Genomic DNA, 15,127 nt, shown 5'->3' with positions numbered 1-15,127 from the left:
ATACAAAAAGGCTGGTTATCTTAAGGCACATAAACTTATTAGAGACAGAAGAAATTAGTGTCATATGTTTTTTCTCATGGTTTCCAGATTTTAGTGATCTGTTATATGCAAAAGGATTTAATTAAACTGTAATTAAAAGAAAATTCTAGTTTTTGGATTGTTTTTTTTAAAAAGTGGGAACCTAATATAGTTCTTTTTTCTTGCCCTTTCAGCACTGGGACCACAAGCTGAGGGTTCCCAGATTTACATGGGAGCCTGCTTTTGGGCTTGGGGGGCAGGAAGGAAGGCAACACATTTTCAGGCTGGCCATGTATCTGTGTAATGGCCAGGGGAGGTTTCCCTGGCCTTCCGGAAGCTTTCTGGGAGTTTCCTGCCAGTTCAATCAGGCTTTGCCTAGTTTGGCCAGAGGGGCAGGCCCAGTGAGTGAATCCATCAGAGGGGATGTTCTGCTGTATTGATGATTAATGTCACTACATCTATTGGTAAAGTGGATGGCTCATGTCAGTCATGCAAGTGGCAAAGTAACTGTTTTAATTATTGTTCTTCAGAATATCACATAGAGTTTTGTTTTGCTGTAGATGTTTTTATGATTCTTTGGTTTTTTAAAAACTGCTAAGTGCCTCTGTGGTTTTGATGGGGTACAAATTTGGAAATGAGTAATAAATTACTACGAGTAATAAAAAGATCAGTTCCACTTGCCAGTAAGGAGACTCACATAGATCAGAGTGCTTAAGGCTATTGTTCTCTGCATACACAAAGAAGTATTTTCTTTAAAGAATGTGCTGAATTCTTGTTGGCATTTGTTTGTCGTTCCAGTGGACCCAAAGTTGCTGACATCATTTTCCCCTCCTCCATTTTATTCTTACAACAACAATCCTATGTGTTGGCTTAGGCTGATGGGTGAAGTGGAAGGGCAGAGACTGGCATGAGGCCACCTCACAATTATGGCAGAGCAGTGATTTGAAATTGGGTCTCCTAAATCCAACACTTTAACTGCTCCACTGTGCTGGCTCAGATTATTCAAAGTATTTTTTTCTTGTCATCTTTATTCCTGAAGCTAGTTGGAAACAAATCTTTGGCATCATCTATGGCAAGAGGGTTTACTAGCTAGTTAATGTTCTATGGATGTGAAATTACCATGGCAATAAATTCCCAAAACAACGGGAGCAGGGAGCATAATTCAAGCTAAGCACTGCTATGAAAGACAGAAAGGTGACTCATGATTTGTTGTTGAAATGCTATTCTGCAAGACTTCTTCATACAATTCATTTCACTGAGGCCTCTGAATCTGAAATGGTTGTTGGTAAATAAAAGCTGAAACAGCAGGGTTTGCTTTGGTAAATTCTAAATCATTGTGCCTTATTGTGTGGGAGGGCTAGGACCTCTCTTCAGAAGAGTATGTGCTTCTGTTGTACAGGGTTATGATTTACGTCCATTGTCTTCGATAGGTGTCTTATGGCCCAATCCAAGGGGCCTCTGGAGACAGCATAGTCTTGCACTGATGCTTTTGTCTCCTCTGCTGGCATAAGGGGCATCCCCACCAGCAGAGAGAGCAAATGTGCCAGTGTTTAGCCCCTCCCACTGCTTCATGGTGGCAAAACCTGGAAGTGGGCACAACCACAGAGTTACACTGGCATCCTAGAAGATGCCAGCATGAGGAAGGGAGTGGACTGGTGTGTTTCCAGGGATAGAGCTGACTTCAGTTGGCTTCCATCTTGGCTTTGGAGCCAAGAATGCCGGGACCAGGGCCTTGGAATTAGTCACCCTTTTGAGCCTCATAGAGGGCTTTCTGAGTGGCTGGGTTTTTCTTCATGTTGGCTGCCTCCCTGAACTGCCTGGAAGTCCTCGGGAGGCATCCCCATGGCTATCCATTCTATCTTGGAATGTTAACAGACTTAATTCATTAGAAAAACAGAGGAAGATTTTACATTTTCTAAAAAAAACAAACAAAATTTGGATATAATATGCCAACAAGAGACACACATTAAAAACAAGACAGAAAATATCTGCTCAATAAAATTTTGAGCCAAGAATTTATTTCTGCTAATATCAAGAAAAAGAGTGGAGTGGTTTTTACACAATGATCCAAATTTAAGTTGCCCTGTAGCAAAACGCTATAGAGAGAATTCAACCAAACCCAGGAAAAATGAGAGAGAGAGCCATTCTAAATCTCACATAAGTGTTGGTAACAATAAGTCTGAAACTTGTCAGCTGTTCTGTGCACTGCTGCACAGCTGTGTTGCTAAAAAAAAGAAAGCAGCCACTCCATTCACTGTTCTTTAAAAAGACATCTGGCCCCCCTGGATATCTGAAGTGTCTTAAACTTTTTTAACATAGTAAACAACTATCAAGGATAGCAAACAACTGTCAAGGAATTTGTATCATTCCATTCCATTGTGGAAAACCTCATCAAATTGCAGCAAAGGATAATTTTACCTCATGAATGCCACCCTTGCATTGTGTCCTTTATAACACAGTTCCAGTTTGAGATTTTACAGTAGAATACCACCACCTAGAGGCTGCAAAGTCATTTTATTGGAAATAATTTTCAAAATTGTCCCATTTATGCACTTTGTTGCCTTGGAAAACCTCTGTGTGGGTGGGTGGCAGGGTGAAATTCAAATCAGGGCATATAAAAAGAGGGTTTAATGGTTTCTCCTACTATATTTCAAACCTCAAAGATCATCCCCTCCAATCTGAATCTACCTTCTAATGTTTATTTTATTTTTTATTCCACTAGAACCATTTCATACATCTTCTCGTGCCTGATCTAATCTGACCTTTGGGTTTCTCCTTTAAAAAACAGCACAGAAGAGAGGTGCTTTGTTAAAAAAGAGGACATTTGCACTGTGTGCCAGTGCTCCTGGCTCTTTTCCTCTCTGTTGAAGGAGGCACTACATTCTGAAGAGGAGGAGCAGAGTCCTCATTCCCTGCAGAGAATACCTCGGCAGTATGAGCTCTAGCTTGTTTGCTGCTGGGAACAGTCCCTGCAAAGAGCTTTTCCATTAGCTCACAAAGGCATATCCATGTGTGTGTACCCCTTACAATAAAGGCGAGTGCCTCTGAACACACAAAGGATGAAGTTCAGTCTTTGTGACTAATCACAGCTGACAAAACATCTGGAATTGATGACAGAGCTTCCAGGCAGAAAAAAGGAAGCAAAGCAGTAGAAGATGTCAGCCGCCTGACTGTGTTTTTAATAATAATTTTAGCATAATTTTTCAGCACCACATATCAGCATGATATACACCTCCACTCAGAATCCACTCATTCAAGGATATTAAACTGATATCATCCATACAGCTGGGATCAGCCACCTCTGCTACATAATCCTAGGATAACACAGTGCACAAAACAGAGCAGAACTAAGAGGTTTTAACAACCTAAGAACCGACCTGGAAAACCAAAGGGCAGGAATGTTATTGATACTAAAATACACTAAGGAATGTGCACGAGGCCTTCGCCCCAAGATAGTTGATTCCTCCAGTTAAGCCTTCTTGCATTAGTCTGAAACAGTGATAGCCAAGAGCCCAGCACTTCAGTATTCTCAGTTGACAACTAAATATGAGAGAGAGAGAGGTGTAAATAGTGGGACCAAAAGGCCATGAAATGCAAAGGGTAGCATTATGTCTGTGACATATCCATGTAAACAAGATAAGTGCAGAATGATCTTTTCACAACAGCAGTTACTAGGGATAATACCTGGTGTGTTGATTTATAAAATACAGTTTGTCAACAAATTTAATTCAGGCTTGATCAGGATGCTGTTTTTTTTCCTTATGATCCCATCTCACACAGCAAAGTGGTTTCCTTGCAGAATACTAATACCACCTCCTTCTTTTCTACAGGGGCTGGGGAAATTTCTACATTGAACTCCCATTACATTACCAAAGATCAATCAGCATCACATAGGACAGGGTTGTGTGGTTTCCCTATTGCTGCTGAGGCTCCCAGTACAGCATAGCAATTGGACTTCCATATGGCAGGTTTCCTCAGTCCTCTGACTGTGTGTCATGCCATTCCCCAGCCCCAAGGTCACCCAGGTTTATCAGGATTTTTTTTCCAATTAGCAACTGAATATTGTTGTAACATAACAATCTATGCATCAGATTCTCCAAATTCTCAGCTATGTTTTTTTTAGAAGTAAGCCTTTAGGGCCTTTCATTGTGAAGATATGCTTTCCAATGAAAGAACCAAGATATCTTGCTCTTTTTAAAAATGAAAGCTGAGAATTCAGAGAACCTCTTGCATAGATTGTTATAACATTATAGTTATATTCAATTGCTGATTTTACCCATGATAGAGGTAACCCACAAGAGTTGTTCAGAGATACACTGCTGCTGAATAGGCAAGGTTCATATTGTTATCATCGCTTACAGCTGTTGATATTTCTACCCTACTTGAATACATTTGATCTTTAAAAAGTCCATGTTAACCTGTGATCATCATCACATTATATGATTTTTTTTCACAATAATGAATATATGTAGTTCAAATATATATCTCAACATGAAAGTGTTTGTTACAGTTAAATGGGATTAAACACGAGGGGAAGCTTGCCAGGTTGGTTCTGTACTGGCATTTTCTGGTTTGGCATAGTTTCTGTCAGGCTTCCATTGCCACATTGGCCCTGGGTTCTGAGTGTCATCTGTGGCTTGACATTGGCTCCGTGGACTGTAAATGGTGTCCCTTCCCTTGCTCCAGTAGCTTTGGCTTGGATTATCTGGATTAGTGACATTGGACTGTGTTGACTTGGCAAATTGGCCTGTGGGTCTGCTGGGTTCTTTTGTTTGATATCGGTTCTGTTGGGCTTGTTTTTTCTGTTTGCATTGCCAGTGGTTGTTTGCTATTGTGTATTTGGCTATACTTTGCCCTGTAGAAATCATGGAATTTCCCCCCAAAGGAAACAAAGGAGGATCTATCTATCGATCTATCTATACCGTTTATACTCGTGTATAAGTCAAGTTTTTCAGCACATTTTTTGTGCTGAAAAAGCCCCCCTTGACTTATACATGAGTCAGCTGTAAAAAATATTTTAGGTTATTTACTTTGTCGACCTCCAGGGGATGCAATTTTTAGGCTAGCGGCACCAGAATTTCAGGATATCATCAGGCGACACTCCTGATGATATCTGCCAAGTTTTGGTAAAGTTTGGTTCAGGGGGTTCAAAGTTATGGACCCCCAAACTGGGTGCCCCATCCCCCATTGTTTCCAATGAGAGCTAATAGTAGATGGGGCTACATTTTGAGGGTCCATAACTTTGGACCCCCTGAACCAAACTTCACCAAACCTGGGTGTTATCAGGAAGGTCTCCTAAAGATACTCTGAAATGTTGGTACTGCTAACATAAACATTCTTCCCCTGACAGGTTGTGTCAATGTCCCTTCTAAAATGACAGCTGCCATCTGCAATTTTAAAAATATGTACACTAAAAATAATGAACTATTATTTTAGAAAGCAGGGAAGTTTTGAGTCACAGTGAACAGGCATGTTCATTCCAGTTTTTATTGTAAGATCCATTGTTTAAAACCCTTCCTTACAAAAAAGCTAAGGTTTTTGTACTTTTAAAGTTATTGTCGATATCCTATTGTTCTTGTTGACCCTCTTTTCCACTTACAGAGCTAGTTTACTGTTTTTCTTTGAAATAAAAATTCAAAAACATTAACCTACTGATGCCTCAATTAATGTAATTTTATTGGTATCTATTTTTATTTTTGAAATTTACCAGTAGCTGCTGCATTTCCCACCCTCGACTTATACGCGAGTCAAGTTTTCCCAATTTCTTGTGGTAAAATTAGGTGCCTCAACTTATATGTGGGTCGACTTATACATGAGTATATACGGTAGTTTAATTTATAGGCTGCTCTTCCCTGTATAGGTTCAATATCCCAGTGCCATAAATTTCCTCAGAGGGATAGATAAATCAATCAAAATTGTACCCCACCCCTAAAATCCACATTCACACAGGGAAAGAGAACGGGAAAAGGAGGCCTACTCAATGGATAAATACTGTTGTTGCCTTAACCATAGACCTGACAGAACAACTATCTTGCAGGCCCTGTGAAACAGTACTAAGTCTCGCAGAGCCCAGGTCTTACTTGACAGAGTGTTTCACCAGGCTTGAACACAAAATCACCTCCCCGTGGTGGTGTGAGCATGTGGTGGTTGAGGTTGTGGTGCCCAATATTTTGTTACCAAATATCTCGCCAACAGAGAGAGTTTCAAATAACTTTTAGAAAATAAAAGAGAGCTTGAACAGGTCACTGCGTGGGGAGGAAATGCTTTTGGTCCTCTGCCCCAGCTATTTTTCTACACCCAAACAGCACTAGGGGGGAATTATTTCCCCATTTTTCTTGTTCCATGTGGAGTATTCTGTGTAAGCAGAGCAGTAGGAAAGAGGAAATAACTCCCCCAGCACAATTTCTGTGTGGAAAAAGATGGGGGAGGGGAGGCAGGAACTCTTGCTCCCCTGTGGTGGCATTCCAAATTCATTTAAGCTCCCCTTTGTTTAAAATTCCGTGTAGTAACTGTGGGGAACCTGAGCTGGCTCTGGGGAGCTCAAAAACTGAAGCATGAAGTGTAGCAGGCAGTGCCTTGTTATTCAAGCAAGGTCAGAAGGCTGAGCTCTACTAACATTTGCATCATAACTGACCAACCAAGAGGCTCTGGGCTGCCTGACCATAGCCCTTTGCATTGTGGCAGTTCCATTTCATGCTTAAGAAAAATTCTGAGGCCTGAGCATACATGGCTTATTAGGGTGGGTCATAGCCTCACTATGAAGTCCCAGTTAAAGCCTCAGACTCTTTGACTCTCTTGCTAACCTGGTTTTCTATTTGCTGGGAGCTTTTTGACCACTGTTCCTACATCGACCATTTCCCTTCAAGTGGTACAGTTGATTTATCACCTCAGGTTCCTTCATGGGGTTGCCAGCCTCCAGGAATTACAGTGGATCTCCAGACTACAGAGATCAGTTCCAGTTCCCTGTAGAAATTTCCCTGGAGAAAATGGCTGTGTTGGAAGGTAGACCTTGATATTATTGCCCACTGAGTTCCCTCCCTTCCTCAAACTACTCCCAAATCTCTAAACCCAGTTGGAAACACTTTTCCTATAGCCTCATCCAGCTTTCCCTGAGAATATGGCCTTATTTTTAATCTTCAAAAAATAGGGCAGATTGTAAATACAGGTAATTTGTGTTTATAGTTCCTTGGAGGGAAATGTTGTGACGTTCAGAGTCTGGGCCTTTGAGGAGTAAAGCGCTTCTGCTTGTTAAAATCCGCTGCTCTCTTGAGGTGAGTTTCACTCCCTGTGTGAAAAACCTGTAACAACTGCATAGTATCACTCGAGACTTGAGATCTGGCAGTCACTTTCTTGCCAGCACATTACCCAGTAAAACAAACAGAACACCAAAGCCAAGTCAAACACTCCCTTCCATAAACATTTCCCTTGGGTTCAGATCCAGCACATATACACTCCTTGTCTCTTACAGGCAATACAGATGTCAGGCTTGCTGTGAGTATGGATGATGTTTCATTCCACAGGAAATATATGCAAATGCAATGATACCTGAGAATGGGGATTCTGTGGAAGGAAAATTATGGGCTGGTTTCTGTGGAAAAGCTTGAGGAAGGAGTTTGGGATAAGCAGCAGGCTGCTGGGGAGAGGAGAGGAGATCCCCTTTGCCAACAATTTCCTAAGCTTTTCTGCGGAATTCAGTCTCATATTTGGGCTTCCAAAAGCAGATGTCTTGACTTTATTTGAATCTTTAGTCTTCTCTTCAAAGATCAGGATGTGGAACAAGCTTGTTGTATACAGACAGCACTTAAATATCGTAATCCTCTGAAATGGTCTCTTCTGTAAGCATTGCTGACAAGAACGGGATTTGCAAAAGATTAGTACTGAGAGATCACAACTTCACAATGCAACTGGCCTGCCTCTGGACGATCTCAGGAGGCCTCAGATGAGATCCCCCCCCGCTTCCATCTTATGCCCTAATAGACTTTTCTATGATAAAATACCTTCCCTGGACTTTTAAAAATCTCTTGCTGCTCAGCACATAAAGAGGCCAGTGTTGACTTACTGAATGATGGATTGAAGGAAGAAGAATGGTGATGCATGTGTGATAAGGTTGCTCATTCTAGACTGGGAAGTTTCGGGAGATATGGGGGCAGAGTTTGGAAAGAACAGAAATTGAGGAGGAATCTCAGCAGGGATGTGATGCCATAGAGTCTACCCATCAAAACTACTATTTTCTCCAAGGGGACTGATCTTTGTGGTTTGGACTCCAGCAGTCATTCTGGGAGAGCTCCAAGTCCACCTGGAGGCTGGCAACCCTAAAACTTAACAAAAGTTCAGCTTTTGTTAACACTTAACAAACTTAACACTTAACAAACACTTAACAAACTTAACAAAAGTTCAGCAGCAGTGGCACAGTGGCTGAGATCAGTGGCTAAGAGCAGGTGCACTCTGATCTGGAGGAACCGGGTTTGATTCCCAGCTCTGCCGCTTGAGTTGTGGAGGCTTATCTGGGGAATTCAGATTAGCCTGTGCACTCCAACATGCACCAGCTGGGTGACCTTGGGCTAGTCACAGCTTTTTGGAGGTCTCTCAGCCCCACCTACCTCACAGGGTGTTTGTTGTGAGGGGGGGCGGGCAAGGAGATTGTAAGCCCCTTTGAGAGAAAGGGGGGATATAAATCCAAACTCTTCTTCTTCTTCTCTTTGAGAGCCAACATGGGGGCTTTCCCCACTTACCATTTGCTGCGCGCTACTCCGGGAAAGTAGCGCGGGGTCCAGCGGCGCTCCCCACTTGCAAGGGCGGCAACCACGCAGTCGCCCCGATGCTGCCGCTCTCCCGGCCCTTCAGCGCGCGTCATTTTTGGCACTGAAGAAATGGCACCTTCTGACTGCCCCACGCTCTACACAACCCTGTGGCAGAAATCACTCGTGCCGGGAGAGCGCTGGGAGTAGCATGCTGCAAATCGTAAGTGAGGAAAGCCCCATGGCATAATGGTTGAAAACCTCTGACACGAACTCCCCAGGTAGCTTAAGACAAAGTCCTCTTCTTCAGCCCTGTATTTGCTTTAACACATGTCAACATTATTAGTATATACCAAAAGCTCTGGTTGAAGATATATTTTTAAAACCAGGGTTTCTCCTGCTGTTTTGTTCTCTTTTGTTTTTATCTATTGCTTTAATTTATTTTATGTTGTTTAAATGCAGTTTTAGTGATGTGGACTATTGCTAACTACTATTTTATCATAATTGATTTCTCTGTTTATTGTTATTGTCTGGTTGATTTGAATAAGCCCCTTCAAATGTTATATACACAGTAGGGGCTATTAATAGTGCTTTAAATACTGCAAGCATTAAATCCATGCCAAATATTGTTATTTGTTGTTATGAGAAATGTACCATTTCTGTTTCTCTTCAGGATGACATTGATCAAGAGTGAGCAACTCAGTACATAAATCTCTTTGCTGTGTATTTTCAGTTGCTTGATTTTTAGGCAAACTTCACCATTTTGACAGATTAGAATCTGGACATATGGACTTTTGTCATACCAAAGACATCATATTGCAGTCCTATGTACCGTTTCTCTAGTTTAGCCCACTGATTTCAATGGGGCTGAACTTGAGAAAAGCTGTTGTTGGATTGCACTGCCAGTCACTTATGCCACTGGAATCATTCTTCCAAATGTATACTATCAGCTTAGCCTTTATGTGAAGGGTTAGCTCTTCCCTTTAACAGAAAATATAGGAGGGATCCTTTGTCAGCGTTCCATCCATTGCAGGTTGTATTTGACTGGACTTGCGGCACACTTGTTTCTGCCTCAGCTTATTACATTTTGGCTTGTGTTTTTGGCACAAATGCTGTTTACCATTTTTGATAGGCTGTTTTCACGTGTCTCTGTGGTTGCATAATAGTTCAAATGAGGATAATATACAGCAATCTGGTTTCCTTCTAGCTGAACATAAGTGAACCCAGATTATGGCTTTTTCATTCTCAAAGGGTCACTCTTTGGATTTAAAAAAAACCTAATAATTGGGAGACAGTGTAAACTGAGGCTATCAAACCAAATGTGGTTGTGACCAAATATGCCCCCCCCACCCCGCCCTGAGGTCAGAGGCACTAATTTGCCCTACTCTCCTCATTGGTTTTTGTTTTGTTTGTTAATTGTGTTCATTACATATAGCATGCAGAATTTATCTGCCTATTTATTTCTTAATTGACACATTTATATTCTACTTCTCAAAACTGGATTGAAACAACGTAAAAATAGGCACATTTTTTTTAAACCCCAGTCAACCTAACACAAAAGAAAAATCCTTCTAGAATTTGCTTTCAACTTGTAATTAAAAGAGTTAGAAATCTTGTAACTGTTTTAATTACAAGTTGAAGGCAAAGAGATAAATAAATAAATAAGAAAGAAAGAAAGAAAGAAAGAAAGAAAGAAAGAAAGAAAGAAAGAAAGAAAGAAAGAAAGAAAGAAAGAAAGAAAGAAAGAAAGAAAGAAAGAAAGGAGCATGCTGGATTTCCAGAGCGACCAGGAGTAATAAGTGGCTTTCTGGATCAGTCTCTCTAGTCTAGTCCTTCTTATTTTGCTGTCCTTGAGAAGCATCTTCACTGGTATGCTAACAGATTATGGCCTACAGCTTTATGTTACTTTGCTTATGAAGTAAGTGAGCTTGTAGTGTTATAAATTAAGAGAAGCTGATGCTTTTTATTTTTAAATCTGAAGCACCTCTTTGAAACAAATCTTCTACCTATCAACCAAATCAAATGCAGACCACCAGCTGTGTGTAACTGACCACTCTGTAGCTGATGATGCCATTGTGCTGTTTTTGCTGCTCCAAAAAGCTTACAGATCTTTTGGCCTCCATAGCCACAGTCTAGGAATTTCTCAATCTCTCCAAAATTCCACCCTCCCCAGTTATCAGCCTCAAAATTGGTAGGTATTTGCTGAGGCAGTGTTGGTGGCCACACCCACAGTAATTGCTGTGTAGATACATTCAGAGGCCTGCATAGATTAGTAGCTCCTGATGCAACAGATCCCAGTTGAAACAATCCTGGATCTCCAGAAACTGTCCCATTTTCTCCATGTAGATTAGATAGGGCCTAAATTATGATCTAAACAGTGCCCTGGAATACCTTGTGCTGCCAGATGCCTATGAACATGCAGCATAGGCTCTCACTGAGGTGATAAAATTATCCCTGAGCTATACCTCTTCAGTTCCCCCTTTCATTTCTTTTTATACTCTCCTGTATTTTATCAGTGGTTTCAGTTCTCCAAATTGGTTTTGTCGATTTGTTTGTATTACATCGTGTACACATGTTATACAGTGGTTATGCACAATTTATATGACGCTTACACATACAATATGCATCATTTATATATATTAGTACAATGATGTAAAATTCTGAAGAATTCAAATGCGCAAAAATGTTGAAAAATACATAAACATTTTACAGAAATGCTAGGAAACAAAATGGCATGAGAATAAAGAATCATGAGTTCAGCTGACAAGGGAGAAGTGAAACTGAAATAAGAACTTTACAAGACAAATAAGAGAAATTTGCAGTGATATTTAGGGCTGGCAGAACAAACAGAAATAGGTTAGGCAAGATAGGAGAGGAAGGGGATTAGCATTCTTCACCTGCAGGCCCCCTTCAATGTAATAATAACTCATTCCCTGTTTGATACATGAATAGGGCAGTTCTGTGAACAACAAATGTCCTTGTGAACATCACTTCTAGCTTGGCTGTAAGCCCAGCTTGTTCCTGTCCGGAGTTCAGCAATATTTTATTTTAAAAAATGCATCATAGTCCATTGTGTGATCTTGATTTCCTATAACCGTCAAATTAGAGAAGCAAAATGTTCTTTCTGTAGAACATATTTCCTGAGTAAACACTTTGCAGATTGCTCTATCTCTGGAGAGTGACAAAGAAAATGCATTTTGCAAGCAAGGAGATATTTGGGCTGTAAAATACTGCTAAGCTGAAGTCCTAACAGAAGTTATTTTCACAAAATCCATAGGATTTGATTCCTTAAAAAAAAAAACAAATCTAAGAACTCAAAATGTTAGGAAACCCTGGGTTTGTAAAAATTTTGATCCTATTCTTTGTAGTGTTACAGGACAAATGGTCTTTCTAGAACTTTCCTAACAATAGAATTACCAGCAATGGTGGTCTGGGTTAGGGTTAGAAAGAAAAATCAGACCAGGAAAAGGGCCTATCACTCAGTCTGCCCTGGCTCTATCCCCCTTACCCCTGCCAAAGGAGGGAGAGAGAGCATGCCCAGTCAGCTCCAAATGGGGGGTTTGGTTGTGTGTCTTTTTTTGTATCAGTGTTGTAAACTGGGCCTAGCTTACAATGAGTATTTGGAACAAAGACCAGACACAACCTTCTGGTAGGAATTAAGCTCAAAAACATTTTAACTGCACCTCCAATGGTTTGGTTATTTCTGCAAAGATTAACCCTTAGATTATCATATCCCCCTCCCCAGTCTAAAGTAAAATAATTTGATGGAATCAGTTGAACAATTTATTAGAGATATGGAGTATGATGACATGTACCTTTAAGAGTTTGATGGGCGGAGTTAAGAGATCCAGAAAAAGCATCTGCAGTTGTAACTAAGACCTGAGAGCTTCTGGTTAGCTGCTACACTTGTTCTAATTGCTCTTATTGTTAGCTGTAAACAAATCTGTTTTAAAATACTATGGTCGTCCTGCCATCCATCACAACATGGGGGAGTCTGCCCAGTCTAAGGAGTCAACCAGGGATGAGATTATTCTGCCCAGGCTTCCCTGGCTGTTACTATTTATGAATCTGTTCTCACAGGTCTACTCCTGAGTGTTATCTGTGAGGCAAAGGCAGCATTGTGGCTGGCATAGACTCAGATAAATCTAGAAAGTTGCAGGGTCAGGAAATTGACCACCATCACATGGAGAATACGCATCCCTATCATGAGACTCTGATCCAGTTATGGCTTTGATGACAGTGGGAGAATCCACCTTAGATACATAATTTCTCCCCACCCCACCAACACTCCACATCCAGGTATTCAGGCTGTCCTGGGCTGCCTGAGCATCTAGGGCTTCTTGACACTGTATTAGAGGCAGGAGATGGTTCACATGATATCTCATAACCAGCCCATCCAACTGGACTGTGTGAGTGATCCAGTTAGAGACACAGACATCCATCTCCTTCAGCTTCATGGGACTGATCTGGCCCTTCTTCCCTACCCTTTCCTGAGTTGGTCTAATAAATAATTTCCTTGGAGAGGGCTGACCTTACCTCATCCCTGCAAGGTGAGCCCTGATGATTTACTAGAATCTGGCCACCTCCCTGGATGGGCCATCCCTTCTCCTGCCATGCCTTCCTCTGATACTTTAAGAGATTGCTCTGCCTGCCTGCAAAGGCCTTAGGAGGCCCCAGCTACTGCTGCCCCCTTACTTTTTCAGCTTGCTTCTAGGTGCAACCTTTGGTCTGAGCCTACCAGGCCCTGTTGCTGCTGCATTTCTGGGCATGGCCTTGCCCTTCTTCTCTTTCCTACAGCCTCTAGCTGGGCTGCCTGCCTCAGCAATGACTGGGCAACGCCACCCCCTGCTAGCATCTCTTCCGGAGCCAGTGATTGCGTGGGTGGGGCAACCACTTCCTCAGCAATGGTACAGTTGGAGCTGCCCATTTAGAATACCTGAATGGTTATATTACACCAGCTTCTTCCATCTGCTGTAGTTCATTCTCTACATTGGCTTGGAACACAAGGAGAACAACTCTCGCTTAGAAGAACGTAGGCCTTAGTACTGTGAGATTGATTTGAATGTGGACCTTTGAGACTTTTAGCTCCACCAGTTCATCATGAAAGTTGTATGACTTTTGCCTCTTTGTCTGCAAATTTCTAAAGCTATCTTCAAGGTCATGTGTGCCACAGATTAAAGATGGCGTTGAATAGCTAAGTCTTGTACAGCCAATACAACTTGGTATCATAGCATTTCCTCCAACAAAGAATGTTGGGTGCATGGTGTTTAAGTATTGCCACAAAACAACTATGGTTTCCCCTGGGACTCTGGTACATGACTTATATTTAAATCATTGCACTTTTACAGAAGGCATTTGGTCAGCACTAAAAAGCCTAGCCAGGAACTTACAGATCCCAGTCACTATTTTTGCCAGTCCCATTTTGGCTTTTTATGAGCTGGTTGAGCCACACTGGTATGAGGAGGAGACATTCTGTAAACATTTAAATAAATAAATCTGGATTTGTTGACTGATACAGCCTCACAACTGACTTGCACAATTATTGTAGTAATTCCCCCCACCACACCAGCATGTAGCGATTAAGAGCAGTGGACTCTAATCTCGAGAACTGGGTTTGATTCCCTATTCCTCCACATGCAGTCAGCTGGGTGACCTTGGGCCAGTCACGGTTCTCTCAGAACTCAGCCCCACCTACCGGTTGTGGAGAGGGTAAGGGATTGTGATTGTAAACTACTTTGAGACTCCTTAAAGGTGGGATGTAAATACAAACTCTTCTTTACATAATATGATCTGTAATTTTCTGTCTTGCCCTTTAGGGGGAGCTCGCACTCCTTAGATGGGCAAATTTCAGGCACGGCTCTAAACGAAGTAGCTGCATAACTAAGGATTCAAAATAGAAACCCCCAATTTGATACTCTTTTTCCTTTGCTTATATTTATCTTTCATACTTCCTCTTTCCTTCAGATCTTACCTACAGGAACTGAACAGTTTGGAGAGAACTAGTGGGATGCTGCAAGATTTCATTGGCTGAGAGGGGTCAACAGCATAATTTGACGGCTGTACTTCTCCTCAGCAGTGTGTTCCCTGTAATGTTCCCAATCTCCAGGGAATGAACTGAACAAAGATCAGTTCACTATGGCCGTTTCCGCACGGCCCTTAAATGGTGCCCTGGGGACGGGATAAACGCCGTCCCCAGGGAGCCATTTGCACAGGCGACCTGGCGTCGCTCCCCCTCCCCCAGGGCGGCGTCAGGCCGCCCTGAAAAACAACCCTTTAAAGGGTTGTTTTTCCCCAGAACAGCGATGAAATTCTCGGGCGGCGCTGCGCGTAACAGCACAGCCCGGAACACGCTAGTCTTTCCCCGTCCCCCA

This window comes from Sphaerodactylus townsendi, linkage group LG03 (genome assembly GCF_021028975.2).
Source record: "Sphaerodactylus townsendi isolate TG3544 linkage group LG03, MPM_Stown_v2.3, whole genome shotgun sequence".
In the NCBI taxonomy this organism is placed as follows: Eukaryota; Metazoa; Chordata; class Lepidosauria; order Squamata; family Sphaerodactylidae; genus Sphaerodactylus; species Sphaerodactylus townsendi.
The sequence above is the reverse complement of the archived record's forward strand: the minus strand, read 5'-3'. Positions refer to the sequence as shown.